Below are 4,584 nucleotides of genomic sequence, written 5' to 3'. Positions count from 1 at the left end.
TATGATCTCTCATTAGAATAAGGAGTTGTTTAGTAAATACATAATGTAAGCCCTAAAACGCAAGGGTTAGCTGAGTTGACCGATTTGACCTGTTGACTTTATTTGACTTTGAATTGACCAGAATTTGACGGTTGTCACATCATCCCCCCGTTAAAGGAAATTTCGTCCCAAAATTTTCAATTGGAATGGGGATCCAAGAATTCGGAGGAAAGATGGGGGAAACATTTTGCAGTACAAGAAATTGATTATGGTGAGGAATAACTCGCCCGATGTCACATGATGGTCTTGGAATTTCTTATTGTTTACGCTCTCAGTCTAATCCTTGGCATTACTACTATGGAAGCTTTAATCGATGCTAGATTTAACATATAAAGAAATTTAGAATTTAAATGTCGAAGTTAGAAACACATACTGATATTTGCGGGCAGTTCCGGGGTGGTCTCTCCTTCGGTGATCGTAAGCACTCTTCCACCACCACTGGCATCTCTTGTTCTTGGGCAGTCCCTTTTAAAGTGTCCAGTTTCTCCACACTCGTAATAGGCTGGGCTTACTCCAAAGCCAAGGACCTGGTTGATGGGTCGTGCTGGTGCCTTACCGAAACGAACAGTGTGCCCCTCTGTGTCGCAGTTTTCGCAATGCATCTTCTGGCAAGCCCCAGTGTGATGGAAGTTACACTTGTTGCATTTCGGAAGGGTTCCGGCCTAGGGTTTCATGGGAGTTGGCGTGGTGAGGGTTGTGGCAGCATGAACAGAAAAGATCCGTTGCTTCATAGCGAGGCTCTAGGCTGATTGGTCCTTCTTCTTGGGTAAGGGTGGTTGTCATAGTGTCATGGTTGGCATGATGGTCGATGAGTTGTTGTGCCAACTCCTTGGCGTTGTCGAAGGTAGTTGGTCTTGAGGCCAGCACGCTATCTTTAATTTCGGGGGACAATCCCCAGAGGTATCGCTCCAACTTTTTGTCTTCCGGGGTGACCATAGCGGGACAAAGGAGTGCTAGATCACAAAATCGGTTGGTGTAAGTTGTAAGGTCGGAGCCTGCCATTCTGAGATTCCACAGTTCTTGCTCCAGCTTTTGCACTTCGCCTCTCGAGCAATATTCTTTCAGCATCATCTTCTTTAAGTCCTCCCAACCTAACGAGTTAGCCACTGCAAGCGTAGGCGACTTAACTCTGTCGTTCCACTAAGTGAGAGCTCTTCCGATGAAGGTGAATGCCATGTACTTGACTTTGCTCGCTTCGGGGCAAGCACAAATCTCAAAGATTGCTTCGGTTCTCTCGAACCATTGAATTAGTGCAAGGACGCCCCCACTTCCATCGAAAGAATCGGGTTTGCCATTTGTGAAGTCCTTGTAAGTGCATTCCTTTGTGCGTCCTATACTATCCCCGTGGTTAGAGTTTGTGGCTCCAGATCCAGCACCACCTGTCCTATTTGTACCAATTTGTGACATTGCAGCTACCACGGCTGCTGTTACTGCAGCTTGGAACATGGCGGGATCAAACTGAGGAGGTGGCGTTGGAGGTGGTGGTGCGGTGCTGCCGGAAGGTCTTGGTGGCATCGTTCTGTCATGAGTTTAAAAAAAATGATCAGATGGTAAGTTTCTACTAGCAAAGACAAGTCAGTTGTTACAGAATTTGATTTTCCTGCATTATTCTCCGATTTACGAATGCCTTATATGTAATTCATAAAGGAAGTCCATATGGATGAACTTCATGAGTTTAGTAGGTTTTGTATCCAAGTGAAGCCTTACACTTGACCCATGCTAGGTCCTTATTATGACCAATTGAAGTATGTTCTCGAAGGTTTGACCTACATCCCTATGATGCGGTCTTATATCAGAGTAGGAGTAAGTTCGGAGAACGATCTTATGACGTTTGTCGTTTCAAAATCGGGTTCCATTGGTTAGTGAATAACATGATCCAACCTTGGAAAGAAAATGGGAACGATCCCGGAGCTAAATTACTCTAGTCCAACAACTTGACTAAAGTGGGTTTCAGATAGACTCATAAGGAAGTATTCGAACAATGAGTGTCACAGAATTTATCTGACTGACAACGTCATTGATGTTTAAGATGTAACAGGCTTGGGAAAAATTGACTTTGTAGAGGGTCTTACATCACATCCGGAGCAGGAGAGTTTTGGACGTCTAAAGGCCTAACCAAAGTACTTACAGTACAAGATGGTTTCATAGAGAATGCCACATAGGACATAGATAGGAAAAAAAATTCCTTGTTAATAGGGAAAGAAAGTAAGGCATCTACTACTGGCAGCGGTCTTCCCTCTGGTGAACCCTCAGTTCAGCTAGTTGCCGCTCCATATGAAGCATGGGCCTTTCGTACACCCTCTAGCGTACTCAGAGTTCTATGACTTTGGTTCGTGTTGCAGCGTGTGCTCGCAGCAAGCTTTCATGGTCTCTCTCAGACTATTCACGAGTGTGCTCAAGGCGATTGGTGCGGATTGTATGTATTCTTGCATTTGCATCAACCTCTGCGATACTATGGAGAGTTGTTCAGCCCTGAATCTCGTTTCGGGCAACTCTACGGACGAGGATTGGAAAATTTCTATCTGCTGAGCTTCCTTCTTTTATGTTGTAGAAGCTTCAGTCTCTATTAAACGTCATGGGTTGGTCTTGCTCATCGCTCCAGGTTTCCAAGCACTCTACCCAAGGAGGCGTCAGGCCTTGAAAAGCCGGTCGAGGGTTGGGATTTGGAACACAGGTCATCGGGGATAGGTTCACCACTTTACGGTCGGAGTCATAACCATCAGCATAGCCTTCAGCTTGGTGACCATCCACAGGGGTTGGGTGATCATTCTTTGGCTCCTGTCTGAGTCATTCAGTATCGTCGTGGTTCGGGTAGTACGGGTCGTCGTGGGAAGGAAATCCAGCCATGATATCCATGCGAGAAATAGGGATATAAGAAATAACTAAGTAGACATACTAATTAGATAATTATATGATGATCTTTATCAGGTACTTCAACACATCGTTTAGTGCATACTAGTCATATGTATTTGGGATGGGATAGACCTTCAAATAAGCGACCCTAACTCTAAATCCCCAATCCAACGAGAACAAGAAGTAAAGCAAAGATCCACAGATTCTAAGTCTATGACATCCTGGATACATATAATTTTATTGTATCCACTAAGCAATTATTGACTTATTGATAAAAATCTATTTAGTTCTCAGATAAGTAATTATAATAATGCCAAAATACCCCTATGGTATTTCATTGTGGTAATGTTGGTAAGTTTTTAGACTTGTTGCCACATCACAACCATTCTTGGGCATATGCTAATCACTCCTCGGACCAGCATAGTTGATCAGGCTATGCTACTCCCAAGACTGACCATACATCCCCAAGCTTACCAGTGATATCCAATAATCATTACTTTTGTTTTGTCCTAAAATGATGCTGACCTTAGTATGTATGCATGCATGTGTACTTTTAACAAAAAGCTATTTATTTCTAAAGGTATAGTTGTTTTGAAAACTTTAAATCAGAGACCTTAGTCCTAATGTATTTATAGTTTATATATCTTATGTGGTTCGATATACTTCGCTCACTATAAACAATGCCCTGATACCAATTTGTCACACCCCAAAACCAAGGATGGCGGAAACGTCCGGGGGTGGAGGACTTCATGTACAGTATCACAACAACGTGTATAATAGTGCTCAAAGTAAATACAGCCATCATAAATATAATTGAAAAAGTTACACCAAAGTATATGTTTACATGTTTCAAAATCAATTACATTATGATGACAAAAATAAATTGTTGACGGTTTAACGTCCCATCCTCAAATCGCTGAAGTTTTTCCTGTTTCACTGATTTCCTGAGAATACAAGTAGTTTTGAAGAAGTGTCAACAATTAAGTTAGTGAGTTCATAAGAGTTTTGTTTGAAGTAGAAACCGTTTTCCTTGTAAAATCGATATAGTTTGATTTCCAGAAAATCCAATATTTTCTTAGTTAAGTGTGAATAGAAATATTCCTATATGATGCATTAATGAACCCTAGAATGACCTGTAGAGTTCCTCTATAATCATCCAGCGTATATAAGTTATATAAGGTTTAAAGATAAAACGTTGAGTATAGTGGGTCTGCCCTAGGTCCACAACCCAACGAGGAACAGGAGATGAGGCGGGCCCCACTAATTCTAAGCCAATCGAGACTAAATTATTATGACTCAAACATATACGCTCAGCGATTATAGTTGAAGTCTAACAATTCTAGATGAAATATAGTTTTAATATCATAATAACTATCTTAAGTGAACCTGGTACTTTGTATCGGTACCCCTTTTTGTATAAAAACCCGGTACTTTGTATTTGTACCCCTTTTTGAATATAAACCCGGCACTTTGTGTTTATATCCCTTTTGTATAAAAAACCCGGTACTTTGTATTTGTACCCCTTTTTGTATATAAACCCGACACTTTGTATTTGTACCCCTTTTTGTATAAAAACTCGGTACTTTGTATTCGTACCCGTTTTTGTATAAAAACCCGGTACTTTGTATTTGTACCCCCTATTGTATATAAACCCGACACTTTGTATTTGTACCCCTTTTTGTATATAAACCC

Source organism: Lactuca saligna, chromosome 4 (genome assembly GCF_052625555.1).
Source record: "Lactuca saligna cultivar CGN05327 chromosome 4, ASM5262555v1, whole genome shotgun sequence".
Taxonomy (NCBI): domain Eukaryota; kingdom Viridiplantae; phylum Streptophyta; class Magnoliopsida; order Asterales; family Asteraceae; genus Lactuca; species Lactuca saligna.
This window is presented reverse-complemented; position numbering follows the sequence as displayed.